Genomic DNA, 22380 nt, shown 5'->3' with positions numbered 1-22380 from the left:
AGGTGAAGGGTTATCTCATGGAAGGGGGATTAGATTTTTTCTATTTGTCCTGATAGGGCAGAAGTAATTCTCATGGGTGGATGCTGCAAAAATGCAGATTTTTGTTTTAATATGAAGGGAAACTTCCTAACAATTATGGATGTGCAAAAGTGGACTGGGCTGTCTTGCTGAGTAGTCAGTTAGCCATCACTGGAGGTTCCTTAAGCAGAAGGAGGATGGGATTTTGACAAGGATATTGTAGAGCGGATTCGTTCTTTGACAAGGAGTCATCCTAGGCGACCTTCTTGATCACTTTCCACACTGGAGCTCTGCAATTCAATAACTCTATTTACTGCAACATTGACAAGGGTCAGTGAGACATCTACAATTTGTATTAAAGAATATAAAAGATAAAATGCTAATCACTATAGTTTATTCAAACAAATCTATACTAAGCAAGATTTTGGGGCCATTTCAGTAAATAAATGGATATGATAAATGTATTTTCAAGGGGAATTAGGTGATTATGTCTTAGGAAATATCATAACACCACAATATTCTGCCTATAAAACAAATACTTGAGTAGGGGTTGTAATAATGCAGTGCCCTTTGCTAAGCCCCCAAGAAACAATTGAATTATTCAAGCAGAAGACTGAATAAATGAGCTTTTCAAAATGTTTGTTAAGAAAGAAAATAAATATGTGCATGTATAATTTACTTATCACAGTATTTGGTAGATTGCAAAGTTCAATGCATGTTGCTTAGCAATCTGAAAAGCTGATGAACATGTTGAAAATAATTGCAGAAAAAGTCAATGCATAAACAATCAACAGGGAAAGAATAACCAGAGGGTACAGTGGCAAGAACGACAGAGACTCTTGCCTATTACTTCATGCTTTTGCACTACAGCAGGTGTTTTTAACTTTTTGGTTTGTTTCACAGATCTCTTTGGCCATCTGGGAAGCTTATGGAAATATTTGTTGCCTACATTCATAACTAAAGGAAATGCTAAATTCTAGTTAGAGTTTAATGGAAATAAAGATGCAATTTTTATCCCATCCAAGTTCACAGACCCCTTGAAATCTATGCATGGGCCAAGGATAATAATCTCTAAAGTACAGGCTGCTAGGATAGTAATGACCAAAGGAGTATGAATATTGTATGCTCATGTTTCTCTGAACTGCATACAAGTGTAACTCAGTGAAATTATACATATTATATATATATATATACATACACACACATATATACATACACACACACACACATATATATATATATACACACACATACATATATGTACACACACATTTTTTTTGGAGGGGAAAGGCAGGGCAATTGGGGTTAAGCGACTTGCCCAAGGTCACACAGCTAGTAAGTGTGTCATGTGTCTGAGGCCGTATTTGAACTCAGGTCCTCCTGACTCCAGGGCTGGCGCTCTACTCACTGCGCCACCTAGCTGCCCCACACACATTTCATATATATATCTATATCTATATCTATACATGTATATATACATATATATGTATATATATGTATATATGCACACACATACATGCACACATATCATCAACCATTTTATTTTTTTCTTTCTTTTTTATTTTCTTTTTCTTAGGATTTTTAATTATGTCATCTTATCTAATTCTTTGATCAGGATCAATGTGCGGAGTGATATGTATTCTTTTTACAGCGTACTATAATTCATTTTTATTTTTAAAGTTTTATTTTTCCAACTTGACTAAATATATCTTCTTTTCCTCCCACCCCAATCCCATTGAAAAAGATGTTGTTCTTAAGTCTTTCAATGTTGTCTTTACAATATTGTTCTTCTCTAAATTGTTCTCCTGGTTCTATATATTTTACTCTGCATAAGTTTATGAAAGTCCTTTAGAGGTTTCTCTGAAACCACCCCCTTCATTTTTATAACACAATAGTATTCCATTATACTTATATGCAATGATGCATTCAATTTTTCCACAGTAGGTGAGTGTCCCCTTTATTTCCAGCAATTTGCTACCACAAAAAGATCTCATATAAATATTTTTGTACATATAGGTCTTTTTCCTCTTTATTTGATCTCTTTTAGATAAAGACCACATAGCAGTGATACCTATGGGCTAAAGGGTATGCTCAATTTCAAAATTTTTGGTCCTAAATTGCTTTCTAGAATGACTAGACTAGTTCAGAGATCCACCTTCAGTGCCTTGGCACACCTGTTTTCCCACAACCCATCCAGAATTTATTTTCCATTTTTGTCAGCTTTGCAAAGCTGATTAGTGTGAGGTACAATTGTAAAGTTATTTTAATTTTCATTCATCTAATTATTAACAATTTAGAGCATTTCATATGGGTTTTGAGAATTTGTATTTCTTCCTCTGAAAACTGCTGATTTCCCATCCTTTCATCTTTTATCAATTAGGAAATGGCTCTCATTCTTATAAATTTGAATCAGATTCCTACATATCTTGGAAATGAGACTTTCATCTGAAAAACTTGCTGCTAAGATCCCTCCCACCCCTGCCAAGTTATCTGATTCCCTTCTAATGTTAACTGTATTGGTCTTGTTTGTGTAAAAACTTTTTAAAAAACTTTTACAGAATCAAAATTTTTCATTTGAGCTTCTGTGATCTCCTTCTTGTTTGCTCATAAATGCTTCCCCTCTCCATAGATCTAGAGGGAATTTTCTTCCTTATGTCTCTAATTTGTCTATGATATAAACTTTTATGTTTAATATATGTAACCATTTGGTGCTTATCTTGGTATACAGTTTGTCATATTAGGCTATATTTGGTATCTGCTAGGCTGGTATCCAGTTTTTTTTTCAACAGATTTTGCCAAATTCTTATCCAAATAGTTGAGATCTTTGGGTTTATCAAATATTATTGTGCTTATTTGCTTCTGTATATTGTGCATATATTTTGTTCCTTTGATCAACCTATTTCTTAATAATATAAAATAATCTTGTTTATTAATGTTTATATTATAGTTTGAGATTTAGTACTGTTAAATCCCCTTTCCCCTGAGAGTCTTGAAATTTTGTTCTGCCAGATGTATTTTTTAAATTATTTTTTCTAACTCTATAAAGTAATAATTTGGTATTTGGATTGGCATGATACTGAATAAGTAAATTAAAGAGGTAATATTTCATTATATTGTCTCAGTCTACCCACAAGCAATTAAAATTTCTCTAGTTATGTAAATCTGTCTCTTTGTATGAAGATTATTTTGTAGTTATATTTACATAGTTCTGTGTTTCTTGGCAGATGGACACCCAAGTATTATATATTCTGTAGTTATTTTAAATGGAATTTTTCTATCTATTCCTGCTAGGTTTTGTTGGTAATACACAGAAATACAGATGACTTAAGTGAGTTTATTTTATGTTCTTCAATCTTAATCTATAACTTGTTATAATTCATGTTTAGGGCTTCCTAAGTAAACAAGCACATTATCTAGAAAAGAAGAGATAAATCTGTTTTCACTTTGCCTATTTATTTCTACTTTACCCATTTATTTCTACTTTGTCCAGTTTCTTTTCTTATATGACTGCTATGGTTAACATCTTTAATATGGTATCAAATAGTAATGGTGAAAATGGATGGTCTTGCTCTCCGTTTGATCTTACTGGGAAACTATTTTAACTCCATTGCATATAATACTGGCTCTTGGTTTTAGCTACATATATTCTGTGTATTATATATTATTACTTATATTGATATTACAATATATTAAGGTAAGACCCTATGCTTTTATAGAATCTAGAAAGATTCTTATAGTATCCATGACATATATTCCTGTGCTTTCTAGTATTTTTGAAATCTAGTGTCTATGGCATAGAAAGATTCTTGTTTCCTAGTATTTTAGAAAATAGGAATGTATGTTGTGTCTCATCAAAAGCTTTTTCTGAATCTATTGTCATATGATTTTAATGTCTTTGTTATTAATATGTCACAGTATATTGATAGTTCTAAAAGTAATTGGGTAGGATGCTTCTTTTCCTTGTTTTTTTTTTCAAATAGCTCATTTTGGTCTTTTCTCTCAAGCCATCTTCTCTTCCTTACTGCCCTATTACTGTCAAGCATACCACTATTCTCCCAGTCATCCAGGCTCATCACCTAGGATTCATCCTCAACTACTCACTCGTTCTTGTCCCCCCTTCCCCCGCCCTGTATTCAATCATTTGTCAGGTCCTATTGATTCTACCTTTGTAACATCTTTAATGTATGCCACCTTCTTTCCTCTAGCTTTGATTCAAGTCCTCATCAACTCCCACCTGGACTATTTAAAAAAAAACTTTCTGGTTTGGTCTCCCTGCCTCAAGTCTTTCCCCACTCCAATTCATCTGCAGTTCAGTTGTCAAACTGAACTTCTAAAGTACAAATTTGACCACACCAACTCTCCCCCTGCCCCCGGCCCCCACCAATAATTGAAGTAGCTCCCTGTTACCTTCAGGATCAAATACAAAATTTGTCTTTGGCTTCTAAAGTCCTTAATCACTTGGCTCCATTCCCAGCTATGTGGTCTTCTTATCCCTTCCTCCCACCAATTTACTCTATGATCCAGTAAAAGTAATTTCCTTCCTTTTCCTTACACAAGATAATCCATTGCCTCACTCAAGGCATTTTCACTGATTTTCCCCCAAGCTTAGAATTCTTTCTACTCTCACGTCTTCCTTTTTTATTCCCCGACTTCCTTTAAGTCTCAGCTAAGGTCTCACCTTGTACAAGAAATATTTCACAGTCTTTCTGCATCTATTAATGTAATCAGGTGATTTTATGATGTTTAGTGCCTTCTGAGATTATCTCCGGTTTATGCTATATATATTGTAAATAATTTTGTTTGTACATAATTTTATTCACGTTATCACTCTCATCAGACTGCTCTTTGAGAGTAGGGACTATTTTTTGCCTTTATTTGTATTCTCAGTGTTAGCATAATACCTGGCATATAGTAACTACGTACAAAATAATTGAACTGACAGCTAATAATAGACTTAATAGTTCTTTAAATATTCATCTGGTTCTGTTTTTGTCCCCCTTATTAAAAACTCTCTTATGGCTTGTTCAGTTTCTTTGTTCTGAGATTAGGTTATTCAGGATTTTGATTTTTTGTCCTGTTAAAATGAGCATTTTATAGTTTTGCAAATGTTCAACTATTGTATTTAGATTATCTTTATTCTACAGTTGTTCTGAATTCATCATTTTCATTTTTGTAACTGGTAATTTTGTTTTTTCTTCTTAAAAATAAAATAATCTAATGATCTACTTATTAAAAAACCCTCATACCCAGTTTAATTTAGTAATTTAATATTTTATATCTTATTTTAAAATTCCTTTTCTTTTCAAGGTTTCTATTTTAACATTTTATTGGCTTCTTAAATTTATTGGTATTCCAGCTTTTTTTGTAGTTTAATACCTCATTTGTTCCTCTGTTTTTTCTTTCTGATATTGGTGAATGTTTTTACAGTTAAACATTTTCCCCTAAAGACTACTTTGGCAACATACCCTAAATTTTGATATGTTATCTCACTATTGCCATTATCTTTAATGAAATTGTCTACTATTTCTAAGATTCTTTCTTTAACTCATGCATTCTTTAGGATTAAAATATATGTTTCCAGTCAATTTTAATTGCTTCTTCAGAAGAGTTTTATTGAACATAACTTTATATCATTGTGGTTCATAAAATATGTATCAAATTTTTTGTATTTGTGAGGTTTTTATGTCTTAATACACAGTTAATTATTATAAAGGTGCCACATGCAGCCTCAGCTGATGTCTGAGCTTTTTTTTTGATCATGGCTTTTATGTATTTCAAATGATTTTTAAATATATTTCTTGACCTGTTTTCCATATACAGAAATATTTTCTTTTATTTTTTTTAGATTTTAAAGTTTATTTTAATATTTCTTATTATAACATGGACCATTCTGACTTTTGAGAAATCTGACCCTAGAATCAGGAAGACTTGAGTTCAAGCCTAGCTTCAGAAACTAGTTATGTTTTCCTGGGCAAATCACTTAATCTCTGTTTGCCTCAGTTTCCTCAACTACAAAATGGGGATAATAGTACCTACTTCCCAGGGTTGTGAGGATCAAATGAGGTAATATTTGTAAATATTTGTTTTTTTTTTTAAAAGCTTACTACAGTGCCTGCCTGGAACATAGTAGGTGCTATAAAAATGCTTTCTCCATTCTGGTCTCCCTTTCTAATGTTTCCTCTATTGCTTTCGTTAAATTTAAAAAATCATTTAAACTTCTAAAAATATTACTTCAGTTTTCTCCTGGGAATTCTTGGTGAATTTGTGCCCTACCTATGTTTTTCTTTGAGGATTTGTTTGTAAATATTTCAAAGCTGATGTTTTCTTGTAAATTTGTATCACTGATACCATAAGAACTCTTTTTATGGAATTCCTTTTTGTTTCCTTGTTCCTTCTGCCTTACTCCCTGACTTTGGACTTTCTATTAGTGTAAGGCTCTTTGCTTTTCTGGAGGAAATCTCTTGAGGCCTTGCTTGGTCCTATTTTATATATTCTTGGGTACTACTTCTGCTTTCTCTGGTTATTGTTATGCTATTCCTGGGTCTCAAGGACAGCTAAGACTAGGGACATGTAAACTTTCAGTGCACCCAGGTGGTATGACCCAGGTAAAGTATGATCACTGCCTTCCTGGTTTTAGCTCTTCAAGTTCTTAACCTGAGTTTGAGTCTAAGCAATGGAGTTGTGGGCTTTTCCCTGGTTGAAGCTCCAGGAAAGTGCAGCCAACATATTAACTTTCTTTCCTATCTTTGCCATTCACACATTTAATTAGTGTGAAATATATGCCTTCATATAAGCCAATAACCACAATTTTGAACAGAATAGGGTCAAGAACAGAAGCCTCTAGCGTTCCACGATGCGCCTCAAGCAAATCGCCACACGGTCATTAATCAAACCTCTTTGGACCAAAGCAGTCAAGCACAACTGATTCCTTCCATCTATTATTTGGATTCCTTCCCAATATTATTCTATTATTTGGTCCACATCATCAATCTTGTCCTTAGAGCTACTATCAAAGAGTTGTCAAATATTTCCTTACTGAAATCCAGATATGCTCTAACCATTGTACTCCTTTGATGGACTAGTATCAGTGTTTTTTTAGAAGAGTTTAGTCTGATGTGATTTTTTTCATAATGAAGCCCTGCTAACTCAGTAATCACCTCTTCCTTAAATAAGTATTTACAAACTAGCTTTCTTGTAATGTGTTCTTGAATTTTATCAGGAATCAATCAAACATCCTGGATTTTTGAGTATAAAAACTTTTCTCCTTTTTGAAACCTGAGTCATTTGTCTGCTTCTAGTTCTAAAATGCCTCTGCTGATCTCTTCCAAAAGGAATTCAGTGATAATATTCCCAAGATTCTGGGGTGTCAATCATAGAAATCAAGGGGCCTTGTACTCGCTGAAGCCATCTAGGCGCTCTTGCCATTTCCTGAATTACTTTGCATTTCAATAAACCGTTAAAGATATTTATTTCATCCTTCCCAGTCTGAAGTTAATTCTTTAGACAATGAGAGAGAAATAGTTCAGTTTTACCTTTTCTTTTCCTTCGTTAACATCTTGCTATCCATCTCGAGACAAATCTTATCCCTTTCTTGATCTTCCTATTTCTCCCAACATTACTCTTTTTCTATTCTTTAGCATTTATTACAAACATCAACTCCTCATGGATTAGCCTTTCTTATGCCATTCTTAGCAAATTATACCCATCTTTTATATTTATTCTTAGTCACTTAACCTCAATTCCACCACTTTGATAGGTTCTTTTTAAACCTGTGCTTCTTGTGCAGTGATGCTACTCTTCTTTGAAATGACCTCTTCTTTTTCATCATCTAAAACTAGATCAGAAAAAAAATTGATTCATGGATTGAACACGATAATGGCACTTTCCAGTCAGGATCATTGTGATGATCGAATGGGATAATATGTAAAGCACTTTGCAAACCTGACTGCATGATATAAATGCTAGCTATGATTGTTTTGGAGAGGTTCCCATCTTCTATAAATGAGAGAAAGATGGAAACAAAGAAGGAAATGAATGGGTAGGGGGCGAGGGAGACTGATTCATAACAGCAATAGCCTGTCTTCCTTCCTGGTTTGCAATCTGTACTAGTAACTCAGTATCCATTTCATTCATCTGGTCCATCAGTATGTAGTACTCTCCCACCACGATAACATCTTATTTCTCTTTCCTTTGTCACTTACCCAAATATTCTTCACTATGTTTCCCTATTCAGGTTCATGTATGTCCACACAGGTGAATACCTCTTTGTTCTTTGATGAATGATACTACTCATAAGAGGTAGGGTCTAAATACACAACCCCTTTGGATTATTTAATTTAATTGGTCAGGTGAATTGAAAAGACAAATTGAGTAAGAAAGAAAGGAAACAAGGAGGGAGGGAAAGAAGGAGGGAAGGAAAGAAGGAAGAAGAGAAAGAAGGAGGGAGGGAAGGAAAGAAATACAGAAGGAAGGAGAAAAGGAAGAAGAGGGGGAAGGAAGGAGGGAAGTAAAAAAGGAAGAAGGGAAAGAAGGAGGGAGGGAAGGAAAGAAGTAAATAAGGAAGGGGGAAGGAAGAAAGGAGGGAGAGAAGGAAAGAAATATGGAGGGAAGAAGAAAGGAAGGAAGAAGGGAGGCAAGGAGGGGAGGAAGGGAAAATTTTAAAAAGCAAATCTTTTTGATTGAGAAGTTAAATGTACAAACCATTACCATGTTGATCTTCCTAAAACACTTATTTTATAAGCAATTAAAATTATTTGCTGAATACTCACTTTACTCACAGTAGCATGTCTCTGCTACTAGAAATACAAAAATTGGAGACATGCATGGCAGCAGCCATTAAGGAGCTATTACTCTAATTGGGGAGGTAAAACTAAAGCATATGCTACAATAGCAAGCAATACAAGAGTACATAGTGCAGTGCAGGGACTGTGTCTACCAGCTGGACTAACATGTTCTAGGAAGGTTTCTTCTGTTTTCTTATTTATAGAGATGGCTGTCTTAGTCTTTTTTCCCCCTTAAAATCATGTGACGGAGTCTGGTAGTTTACTGAGTAAAATTCAAACTCATCTGCTCTTAAGTCTTCCAAATGTTTGCTCTCAGTGCACCTATCCCTTCTATGCCCCAGTCCAACCGATATTTTCCTACCTCCATGTTTTTTTGCTTACATTATTGTAAATACTTGGAATACCTTCTCTCCCTCCTCAGTTCCTGAATTCCTACCTATCCTTTAAAGCCAAAATCAAATGCTGCCTCCTCCTTGAAGCTTTCCCTGATTCCCTAGTTGGAAATGGGCTCCCTCAGGTCTTACATATAACTTTGTTCTGTAAGCTTTCTAATGAAGTTGCGAGGTGATATTGTGCATTATAGTCACCATTTTCCTGTACCGAACCCAAGAGGGTAGGGAAAATTTTGTAGCTAACATTCATATCTTCTCCAGGATCCAGTTTTTGTTGTTGTTCAGTAGTTTTTCAGTGGAGTCTGGCTCTTCATGATCCCATTTTGGGTTTTCTTGGCAAAGATACTGTAATAGTTTGCCATTGCCTTCTTCAGCTTATTTTACGGATACGGAAACTGAAGCAAATAGGGCTAAGTGATTTGCCCAGGGTCAGACAGCTACAAAGTGTCCAAGGCTGGATTTGAACTCAAGAAGATGAGTCTTCCTGACTCCAGGCCTGACCCTCTATCCACTGTACCAGTACAGTGATGTAAACAGCAGGTACAACAAGCATCTGTTGAACAAATGAATGAAAGAATGAATGGTGTACTTGTAACCTAACACATGCCAAATATTCCAGCAAGCAAAAAAAATGTCCCTGCTGCACTCCGTGCCTCTATCTGAATATACTTTGGGTATCTGAGGTTGAAGTCCTCTTGTATTTATTGCCTGAACTGCAAAACTTTGTACTTGATTTTATATCCCCTTGTTTTCGAATTGCTTTATATCCTAAGAGTTTTAAGCAGCTGTAGTCAAGTGCTATGTCTTAGACATTTTGGTTTCTTTCAAAGCATTCCTAGAACATCACAGGTGTCCAATAAATGCTAAGAAATTGAAATAAATGGCCAGGATGCTGGAGAAAATGAGCTCAAAGATAAGTGGCTGGCCATGTGTCTGGGTTGTAATCTGAGGTATAGGTTTTCCAGAGAGCTACCTCTTCTTGAGCAGCTTTCTCTTAAAGGCTACTGGATTTTTTACCTTGTAGACTTTTTTTGACAAAAGATAACTCAGCCATCCAAGGCAAAGCATTGGCAGAGCACCTATTTTGAACATGACAAAATTACAAGATTCATGTAGTGGAACACACAGGAGATTGAGGATAAGAAGACCTACCTCTAACTATCTGCGTGACTTCAGGTGAATCCCTTCATAGTACTTTTAGTTGATTTTCTTGTTTTCTTCTTTTTGGCAGAGCAATTGGGGTTAAGTGACTTGCCCAAGGTCACACAGCTAGTACATGTGTCAAGTGTCTGAGGTCAGATTTGAGCTCAGGTCCTCCTGACTCCAGGGCCGGTGCTCTACCCACTGCACCACCTAGATGCCCCTTTAGTTGATTTGCCATGATAACTACTCTGAAGGGTTGAACTCTCTACCTTGAAATTTTGCAGGAGCAAATCTGATCAGGAGGATCACTTTAAATGATGGGTATTCAAAATCAAATCTGAACTTGCTTTTCATGATATCAAGGGAGAAAGCAGTGAGTTTGGAGTCAGGAAACATGTTCCAGCCTTGACTGTGCTACAAAATAGCTATGATTTTGGAAGATTATTTAACTTTTCTGATCCTGAATTGCTTAAAATGTAAAATAAGGATAATGCTATTTCCCTAATCTACCTCTCAGGGTATATTGAGTGTCAAATGAGAATTGATATAAAAGTGTTTTAGAAAAAAAAAGTTGATGAAACTAATGAATAGGGAATGACATGGAATCAGTCTCATTGCTTTAGAGTCAGATTTTTTAAAGAGGCAAATGTAAAGGATAATCATGAAACAAATTGGATCCATCCCTTTTTCTGACTTCCTTCCTTAGATTTTACAGAAATAACTCTAATAAACATGATGATTCAATTGAACTCAGAAAAAGGAAAAAAAAAACATTAATTGCCTAAGACATGAAAGGCAGGGTCCTGGGGGTTAAAATTTTTTTTAAAATCCCTTCATTCAAGGAGTTTGCATCCTGAAGAGTGTGGGGAGAATGGGTGGGTAGCAGTCACAATACATGTGCAGATAATGAAATGCAAGGTAATTTGAGAGATGAAGGAGAGAGAAAGGGGGAAGAGAGAGAGACAGAGAACAAAAGAGGAGAGCTCAAGTTGCTTACAATCAAATGGGGAAGATAACTCACAAAAGGAAGTCAAAAATGTGAGGGGCAGGAGCATGTCTGATAGAGTGGAATCCAAAGCCTGCAACTGATGCAAGATGAGTTTGCTGGGCTTCTGAGCACTCTTTATATGGAGGTTTAAGGAGAAGTGTTTTGCTCCACCCTCTAGCCCCACTGTCATATGGGCAGAGCTTCCTGAGGGTGTGGATGAAGTGAGTATGAAAGCAAAAGCAATCTCCTAATGAAGAGTTTTCTGCTGATGAACTTTTCCTGAGGGAAGGACTAGGGAGATATTATGATGGTGGAGCAGACTCCAAAGAGTGCAGCTGCAAATGCAAGCCTATAAAGACCATCTCTACACTTCAGAAGCTTACATTCTAATGTGGGCAGACAGCACAAAAAGAGAAGCTGGAATGTGAGAGAGGGGAATGAGGGTGCCCAGGAAAGGGTGGGGCAGTTGTTGAGGAGGAGGAAGGTGAGAAGTCCAGAAAGAGAGTTGATGTGTGAATGAAGTAAATCATGTTTGGGGCTGTGAAAACAGTGGTCTGGGTAAAGGAGTCATGAATCATGACATCTGAGTTTCAGATGAATGCTGAACTGGCGAAGATAAGTTTCGAAAGGAATATCATAAGGACAGCATAAAAACTTTTAAAAAGTACATTGTGAGCTAGGGTGGGGGAAAGGAATAGTAAGGGCTTTACAAAATAGAATAGAAGACCTCCTAAAGAAGGTAATCTTTTAGTTAGGCTCAGACTTTAATATGCAGTTTAATAGACAACCTATAGAGCTTGTCCATCAGTAAAATATCTGGGACAGACACGGAAATATGTGTAGTGAGCTGAGCTTGAATGAATCAGGAAGAAAGTAGGCAGGATTGCCTTTGGGAAATTGTGGGTTTTTTTTCATTAATTCTATACTTTTCTTTAGAATGGGGAACGCTTTTTTAAAAAATGCTAGTATACAGTAGTGGTTTTTGGTTGTGAGTCGTGGAATACCATGATCTCTGAAGAACTGAACTTAAGGATCATTCAAAGACCAATGCAAATGTACATGACTTGTATGAGTGGGCTGAAACACATTAAAAAGAGAGAATCACATTGGGGAAAAGATGCAGACTTCATCAAAGAAATATTCCATCAGAAAAAAGAAATGAACCAATCACATGTCAAGAGGTAACAACAAGGGAAATTGAGGGAAGCATTCAAATAAGGTGACCTCTGGGAGGGAGTGTATCAGTAAGGCAAGTGTCACATTATCAATGGTGACCATGAATATGCCTGTATAGTTCTATATCACAGAATATGAGACTCTCCATATAGAAGGCAGAAGAAGTAAAACATTTATTCAGGCACCAGAAGATCAAATCCCAAAACCAATAACTCCAATTCAACATGGCAGCAATTATATCCCAAAACCAGTAAGCCCACTTTATCATAACAGTAAGGAACTTAAAACACAATATCACAGCAGGGAGCCAAACCAAGCCATCCCATAATCTTCCCCTCTGCTGGGGCCTTCCCATAAAGACTCACTGTCAAATCCTAGCTGCCTGCTTGCCTGCATCCTTTCCTCCTAAAGTTCTGAGAGAGAGAGTTTAAGGGCCACCCTCAGAGTGTACACACTCTTTTTGGAGCCTGAGGGCTTCACAACCCTCCTGACCTAATTAACAAAAGAGTGTAGGCCTTCCTACAAAGGAGCCTCTCCTAACCAAGCTTTCTTTAACTAGCTGTACCTGAGACCTGTTAATGGGATTAATGGGGAAGATCTTTAATCACATTAACACCACAGGGGGTGAGCTTTTTTTTTATGATCCCAATTTTATTTATTTATTTATTTTATTATTTTTTATATTTAGTTTTTCACAAGAGTTTGAATTACAAATTTTCTCTACATTTTTACCCTCCCCCCACTCCAAGATGGCATATATTCTGGTTGCCCTGTTCCCTAGTCAGCCCTCCCTTCTGTCACCGCACTCCCCTCCCATCCCCTTTTCCCTTCCTTTCTTATAGGGCAAGATAAATTTCTACGCCCCATTGCGTGTGTATCTTATTTTCTATTTGCATGCAAAACTTTTTTTTGTTGTTTTTGAACATCTGTTTTAAAAACTTTGAGTTCCAAATTCTCTCCCCTCTTCCCTTCTCACCCACCCTCCCTAAGAAGTCAAGCAATTCAACATAGGCCACATGTGTATCATTATGTATAACCCCTCCACAATACTCATGTTGTGAAAGACTAACTATATTTTGCTCCTTCCTAACCTATCCCCCTTTATTGAATTTTCTCCCTTGGCCCTGTCCCCTTTCAAAAGTGTTTGGTTTTGATTACCTCCACTCCCATCTGCCCTCCCTTCTATCATCACCCCTTTTTTATCTTCTTCCTCCTTTTTTCCTGTGGGGTAAGATACCAAAATGAGTATGTACGGTATTCCCTCCTCAGATCAAATTTCATGAAAGCAAGATTCACTTGTTCCCCCTCACCTGCCTTCTCTTCCCCTCCTACAGAACTGCTTTTTCTTGCCACTTTTATGCGAGATAATTTATCCCATTCTATCTCTCCCTATCTCCCTCTCTCAATATATTCCTCTCTCATCCCTTAATTTGATTTTATTTCTTTTAGATATCTTCCCTTCCTCTTCAACTCACCCTGTGCCCGCTCTCTCTCTCTCTCTCTCTCTCTCTCTCTCTCTCTCTATATATATATATATATATATATATATATATACACACACACATACATATACATACATAAACACTCACATATACATATATATACATAAAGATATATATATGTGTGTGTATATATATATATATATATATCTCCATATTCCCTTCAGCTACCCTAATACTGAGGTCTCATGAATCATACATGTCATCTTTCCATGTAGGAATGCAAACAAAACAGTTCAACTTCAATAAGTCCCTTGCAACTTCTTTTTCTTATACTTTTTCTTGATTACCTTTTCATGCTTCTCCTGATTCCTGCATCTGAAAGTCAAATTTTCCATTCAGCTTTGCTCTTTTCACTGAGAAAGCTTGAAAGCCCTCTATTTTATTAAAAATCCATATTTTGTCTTGGAGCATGATACTCAGTTTTGCTGGGTAGGTGATTCTTGGTTTTAATCCTAGCTCCATTGACCTGCGGAATATCATATTCCAAGCCCTTTGATCTCTTAATGTAGAAGCTGCTAGATCTTGGATTATTCTGATTGTGTTTCCACAATACTCAAATTGTTTCTTTCCGGCTACTTGCAGTATTTTCTCCTTGATCTGGGAGCTCTGGAATTTGGCAACAATATTCCTAGGAGATTTATTTTCGGGATCTATTTGAGGAGGCGACCTGTGGATTCTTTCAATTTCTATTTTTCCCTGTGGCTCTAGAATATCAGGGCAGTTCTCCTTGATAATTTCTTGAAAGATGATATCTAGGCTCCTTTTTTGATCATGGCTTTCAGGTAGTCCAATAATTTTTAAATTATCTCTCCTGGATCTATTTTCCAGGTCAGTGGTTTTTCCAAGGAGATATTTCATATTGTCTTCCATTTTTTCATTCCTTTGCTTCTGTTTTATAATATCTTGATTTCTCATCAAGTCACTAGCTTCAACTTGCTCCAGTCTAATTTTTAAGGTAGAATTTTCTTCAGTGGTGTTTTGGACCTCCTTTTCCATTTGGCTAATTCTGCCTTTCAAGGCATTCTTCTCCTCATTGGCTTTTTGGAGCTCTTTTGCCATTTGAGTTAGTCTATTTTTTAAGGTGTTGTTTTCTTCAGTATATTTTTCAGCATTTTTTTGGGTCTCCTTTAGCAAGTCATTGACTTGTTTTTCGTGGTTTTCTCTCATCCTTCTCATTTCTCTTCCCAATTTTTCCTCTATTTCTCTAACTTGCTTTTCCAAATCCTTTTTGAGCTCTTCCATGGCCTGAGACCAGTTCATGTTTTTCTTGGAGGCTTTTGTTGCAGGCTCTTTAACTTTGTTGGCTTCTTCTGTCTGTATGTTTTGATCTTCGTTGTCACCAAAGAAAGATTCCAGAGTCTGAGACTGAATCTGGGTGCGTTTTTGCTGCCTGGTCATATTCCCAGCCAACTAACTTGACCCTTGAGTTTTTCAGCGTGGTATGACTGCTCGTAGAGTTAAGAGAACTGTGTTGCATGCTTGGGGGGATGCACCAGCTCTGTCACACCAGCACTCCTCCTTCCCCAAGAGCCCCCAACCCAGACTGGACTTAGATCTTCAGCAGACTGTGCACTCCTGCTCTGATCCACCACTTAATTCCTCCCACCAGGTGGGCCTGGGGCCGGAAGTAACTGCAGCTGTAGTTCTGTAGCTGCCCCACTTCCACTGCCCCCAGGGCAGTGGCAAACTGTGAACTCCTTGTACTCTCGCAGCTTTTCCTGCTAACCTTCTCTGTTGTCTTTGGTGTTGGTGGTTTGAGAAGTCTGGTAACTGCTGCAGCTCACTGATTCAGGGTGCTAGGGCACGCTCCGCCTGGCTCCTGATCTGGTTGGTCCATGCCCCCCTTGCTGGGCTCTGTTCTGCTCTGCTCCCCTCCACTCCTCTCTGCTCCCAGCTCCATGCAGGATAGACCTCACCCAGAGACCCCCCAGGCTGTCCTGGGCTGGAGCCCTGCTTCCTTCTGCTATTTTGTGGGTTCTGCAGTTCTAGAATTTCTTCAGAGTCATTTTTATAGGTTGTTGGAGGGCCTCAGCGGGGAGTTCATGCTAGTTCCTGCTTTCCAGCCACCATCTTGGCTCTGCCCCCCAGGGGGTGAGCTTTTATGAGGTCATGGCGACAGTGACACAGGATGGGAAAGTATGGGTGGGATATTAGCTATCCTTGGAAGGAATGTTTCCCTTCTAATGAAAGGAATGTCCACATGAATGAGGTCATAGCTCCCTTGGAGTATTTGCTTATAAAAGGAGAAGGAAGGGTGTTCTTACCTTGGAGAGCACCTTGAGTAAAGGCACAAAGATGGCTAGGTTAAGGCATAGTCCAGTGACAGAGTTGTCCAGTTTAATTAAAATATAGAGTGTGAGGGAGGAATATTAGAGTAAATACGAAGGGCAGGATGACCTCAGATTGAAGAGAGTCTTAAATGTCAGATAATGGAGGGTGAAATTTAATCCTTGGGCAGCAGACACTGAAGACATTTGCCAGTAGAGTAGCATAACAAGATCTATTCCTAAGAAAGACCTGGCAGGGTATGAAGGATGAGTTGGAGGAAGAAGTGAAGGGAAGGTAGAATATTAGGGAGGATGTTACAATGCACATGACCTGAATTAGGGTTGTGAGAAGATTAAAATTGATCCTGTATCATTTATTTATTGATCCTATTTATAAGTAATTGACTTTGTCTTGTAACTGCTTTAAATCATGGTTCTTTGTGTCTGAAATTGGTTGGAAGTTCAGTTGGCTGTAATGGGTTAAGTTTAAAAATCCAGTTCTCCTACCTCAAGGAATTTTATTGACCTTAGAGAATGTGTGTGAACTCATAAGGAGTTTGACACTAATATCTTTACTCCACCAAGTTGTCCCTCAAGGATGTCTGTTTGCTATCCAAAAGACTGGGCCACTATCTCAACTGCATCAGACAATGAGAACTTCTTAATCTCATTGGGGAGTGGGGGATAGTCGTTGCTAGCTCTCATTATCAAACTTCCAACCAATCATTTTGTTCCCTGGACCTTAGCTCTGTAACCATTCATGTTGCTATGACATCATCTACCTTGCTCTGTTCTTTGTTTTGTACTCCCCAAAACCTGTAAAAGGGGAGCTGTCCACTTGCTTGGGGTCTTTGGCATTAATGGAGGCAATCCATTGACCCATTTATTGGCAGGTAGCATTATTAGCATCAGCTAATACAAGTTATCCTGCTTAGTGATCTGCCTCAGTTTATACTTTTGTTAAAACCCAATTGCAACAGGAGTGAGAATAATTAAGATGGGAGGTATGTGAGATTTGTTGCCTAGGGGGAGTCAAAAGGATATGGAAAAGGATATGAGAGGTAAGGGGGTGGAAAGAATAGAATATAACAGTGAAATTTCAAACATGAGATTGCCCAATGACATTGCCACTTACAAAAATAATAGTCAGAAGGAGTAATACATTTAGGAAGAAGATCATGAACTTGGTTAACACAATAAGTTTGAGATACTAGTGGGACACCTGGGCAATGTCCTGTAGGTATTTGGCAATGTGGTGAGTCTGGAGCTCAGATAGAGGTCATTACCAAACAGATTTTTTTGAGTTATCTGCACAGATGGAATTTTGAGTATTTTCCTTAATATTCTCCTTTCTGAAGGAATTTAAGTCATTAAAGTGAATAAGATTGCCAAGAGAGAGATTATAAAGTAAGAAAGAAATAAGGGACATTGCCAGAGCCTTGGGAAATACCCACATTATGGGTTAGGAGGAGGACAAAGGAGAGACAAAAAATAAAAATGACTGAAGGATTAGTAATACAATTGGGAAGAGAGCCAAGAAAGCATGGTATCTCTGGACCTAATGGAAAATAGTTCCCACTACAAGAACTGATCAGCAATGTTACATGCTACAGAAAATTCAAGGTTATTGAGGACAGAGAAAAGGCCATTTTATTTGATGATTCAGAAATTATTGGTGACCTTTCAGAGCATAATTTCTTGTTTTTTTAAATTTTATTTATTTACTTTTATTTTACCACATTCAGTTCCACAAGCTTTTGAGTTTTAAATTTTCTTCCCCTCCCTCTCCTCTCCCCTCCATCAGACAGCATGCAATCTGACATAGGCTCTACATATACATTCATATTAAACATATTTCTACCTTAGTCATTTTGTGAAGAAGAATTATAACCAATGGAAAGAAACACAAGAAAGAAGAAACAAAACAAAACAAAAAAAGAGAGAATAAGTATTATGCTTAGATCTGCATTCAGATTCCATAATTCTTTCTCTGGATGTGGACAGTATTTTCCATCATGAGCCTTTTGGAGTTGTCTTAGTGTCTTGCATTGCGGGGAGGAGACAAGTCTATCAAAGTTAGTCATCCCACAATGTGGCTGTAATTGTGGATGATGTTCTCTTGGTTCTGCTCCCCTCACTCAGCATCAGTTCATATAAGTCTTTTCAGGTTTTTCTGAAGTCTGCCTGCTCATCATTTCTTATAGCACAATAGTATTCCATTACATTCATATACCACAACTTGTTCAGCCATTCCCCAATTGATGGGCATCCCCTCAGTTTCCATTTCTTGGCCATGACAAAAAGAGTTGCTATAAATATTTTTGTACATGTGGGTCCTTTTTCCCATTTGTATGATCTCTTTGGGATACAACCTTAGAAGTGGTATTTCAGGGTCCAAGGGTATGCACATTTTTTAGCCCTTTTCCTGTTTTGCCATGTTAGCCAATCTGACAGGTGCGATGTGGTACTTCAGGGTTGTTTTGATTTGCATTTCTCTAATCAATAGTGATTTAGAGCATTTTTTCATAGGATTATAGCTTTAGTTTCTTCCTCTGAAAACTGCCTGTTTGATGCCCTTGAGCTTTCCCAGTCACCAGAGGAGTGAAACAAGACTGACCTTGTGCTTGCTCCCATGATCTTTATTTAGCATGATGTTTTCAGCCATGTTGTCAAATGCTTTCAATGAGGATGAACACGGCATCAAGGTCAGCTACTGCACTGATGGCAAATTCTTCAACTTGAAAAGGCTACAAGCCAAGACCAAAGTGGAGGGAGTGTTGGTGCCTGATTTTCTGTTTGCAGATAATTGTGCACTCAATGCTGCCTCTGGAGCTGAGATGCAACAAAGTGTGGATTGATTCTCTGCTGCTTGTGCTAATTTTGGCCTAACAATTAACACCAAGAAAACACAGGCGCTCCATCTGCCAGCACCACAGCACCCATACATGAAACCATTGATTACAGCAAATGGAGAAATTTTGAATGCTGTGGATAAGTTCACTTACCTTGAGTGTACTTTCCAGGGATGTACACGTTGATAATGAGGCTGATGCAGGCATTGCCAGAGCTACATAGAGTAGGTAGGTATTTTAATTCCTCTCCAAACTACATTCCTGATTCATTACCACAGGGCTTTGTCTACCATACTAGAACTACCTCTTCACCCTAGAAGCTCACTCCTCCCATGGACTACTTTTCACAACTGAAGTATGTATTCTTCACTCCAAGCACCTCACCTTCTGATTGGCTGGTTCCTCCCAGAATCTCTAATTTAAGGTGGAGGCTCTGGTCAAAGATGTCTTCATCACTCCCTAGGCTACACTGCTGACTCATCTCTAAAGGACTTTCTCCACCATGAACTAGGGGCTGGGTACTTCCCCACCCCCTCCACACCTTTCAGCTGCCTTTTATTTTTTGTCTTCCCCACTTAGAATATAAGATCTTTGAGGGCAAGGACTGTCTTTCTGTTTTTATTTAAATTCCCAGCCACAGTGCCTGGCAGATAATGAGTACTTAATAAATATTCTTTGAATGCCTGACTTAAAACAGGTTTGAATCATTGGGCTTAAAAGTAGAAGATAGCAGGGAAATGTGATTGCTCTAATGGAGTGAGGAAACAGCTGGAGGAGTTGCCTTTGAAATTACAGGAGATCAAAAAGCTTCAGCAACATTTGATGTTTTAAGCAAGGAAATGGAAAAGGCAGAAAAAACTGAAGCAGAAATCTACCATACTTCATGGTCCTAAAGTGGAACACTAAAGTAAGTTTACATTCTAGTCCCCCAAATATTTTTTTAAAGTTTAGTTGATGCAATTTATTTTTACATCAGACATTTTTAGATATAGTACTATCCTTCCTCCCTTCCAAGGTCTTCCCTTGTAACAAAGAATTACAATAAAAACAGGTAAAACCAAGAGACTCATCCACCACATCTGTCAGTAAAAGAGGGAAGTGCATTTCCTTCTTTCTTCTTCACAGTTGATATAGATCATCCAGCTTTCAGCTCAGTTTTATTGTTCTCATTTACATTAGTTTTATGCTTTTTAAATTTTTCCTCAATTTATTATTTATTTTAAAAATTCTTTTCTTTTTAAATTTTGAGTTCCAAATTCTCTCCTTCCCTCCCAGCCCCTCCTTCACCCACTGAGAAGGCAAATAATATAATAAATATGCATGTGAAATCATGCAAAACATTTCCATATTAGCCATATTTCTTTTAAAAGAAAGAAAAACAAAGTGAGAAAATTATACTTTAATCTACACTCAGAGTTCATTCATTCTCTCTCTGGATATGAATAGCTTTTTTATCATAATTACATTGGAACTCTCTTGGATCACTGTATTGATTGGAGTAGCCAAGTCCTTCACACTTGATCATTGTTACAACATTGTTGTTACTGTGCATAATAATCTGCTGTTTCTTCTCATTTCACTTTGAATCAGTTCTTATAGGTCATGCTATGGTTTTTTGAAACCACCCCCTCATCATTTCTTATATCACATAGTACTCCATCACAATCATATGCCACAGCTTGTTCAGCCATTTTCCAATTAATGGGCATTTTATTTATATTGTTGTAGTCATTGTCTCTATTATTATCCCAGTTTATTTGGAGAGTTCATACAAGCGTTCCTATATTCTTAAAAATTCCTTATATTCTGGTTCTTATAGAGCAGAAATATTCCATTATATGCATATCCCACAGTGTGTTTATCTATTCTGCAAATGATGCACTTTGATTCCGATTCTTTGATGTCACAAAAAGCGTTGCTTATATACCCAGGACCTTTCTGAGTCTGACTTTCTTCATATCTATGCCCAGGGCTGAGTTCTTCGGCAGGTAGATAAGAGTGCCAGGCCTGGAGTCAGGAAGACATCTTCCTGAGTTTAAATCTGGTCTCAGGCACTAACTAACTGTTTGATTCTGGATAAGTCACCTAACCCTATTTGCCTCAGTTTCCTGATCTATAAAATGAGCTGGAGAAGGAAATGTCAAACTGCTCTATTATCTTTGCTAAGAAAACCCCAGAAGGGGTCATGAAGAGTTAGAGGTGACTGAAAAATGACTCAACAACAACAACAAGCTGGGATCTCTGGATCAGATGATACGAGAAGTTTAATTGCCTAAGTAGCATACTTTAAGGAGATTCACTGTCCCCAGAAACCATATGTCCTATGCCCTAAGAATCTCCTTATTTGGTTAGAATCCCTAGAGCACTATAGGTACTCCTTAAGCAGTAGAGGGAAAGAGAGATAATCTGCTTCCCCATCCAAACACCACCAACCTTTTTGCAGAGAGAAATTTGTGATAGCTAACTGTCTGTTTCACGTGAACAGTCCTAACTTTTGAAAGTTTGTTCAGCTGAAAATGGCTAGAAGATCTTTGAAATTCACTAATATGTCATTTTGTGCCTCCCCCACCCAATTGCTCTTTTCTTTATCTATATTTGACATATTAATTTTCTGTTTTGTTTTTGCACATTTTCCTCTCCCACCTCAGTTCAGCTAGTAGACCCTCCTTCCTGTAGCTCCCACCACTAAATGAGGCTGGATAATCATACTGATGCTTTTTGAACCTGCTAAAATTACTTCCCTCAGCCCCAGAAAGTTCCTGCCATTTTAAATGAATGTTGAATAAAAGACATGAAGAGTTGCTTCAATGGAAACAGCAGTCAAGGCGAGGGTAGGATCTGCAGCCATGGAAACAGGCATTAGGGAAAGAGCAGCCGCTGAAATAGTAGCAGGGGGCTGCATCTTCTCACTCTCCTCCCACTCAACCCAGATCCATTACCTCACCCTCTAATTCTCCAGGTTTTCATGTTTGGGCCATAATCTAGCAGCATGAACTTTTTCTTGTATATACTTGCTGCCTACCCTATGCAGAGTTCAATGGCATAGATAACAAAAAAAATCATCAGCATTAACTGTGCAGGACATTTGAGACATCTGATACCTGTTGCCACCAACTCTCCCTTATGTATGGCAATGTGAGACCAGATGGATATGGTCAATTGAAATTGAATCCACAGATAGTCCTAAAGCATTCAAGGGTTCCTTGGATTGTTTCAACATTCCTCCTAAGCCTAACTTTTGTGAGAGCTGCTGATAGGA

At 37.5% G+C, this 22380-nt stretch overlaps 1 pseudogene; it reads right to left on the bottom strand.

Moving 5' to 3' along the window:
* The window catches only part of LOC118836707, a 54985-nt pseudogene extending 36051 nt beyond the window's left edge, over positions 1-18934 (bottom strand).
* Positions 18935-22380: the final 3446 nt, after the last annotated feature.

The sequence above is a fragment of the Trichosurus vulpecula genome, chromosome 2 (genome assembly GCF_011100635.1).
Source record: "Trichosurus vulpecula isolate mTriVul1 chromosome 2, mTriVul1.pri, whole genome shotgun sequence".
Taxonomy (NCBI): domain Eukaryota; kingdom Metazoa; phylum Chordata; class Mammalia; order Diprotodontia; family Phalangeridae; genus Trichosurus; species Trichosurus vulpecula.
The sequence above is the reverse complement of the archived record's forward strand: the minus strand, read 5'-3'. Positions and strand labels throughout refer to the sequence as shown.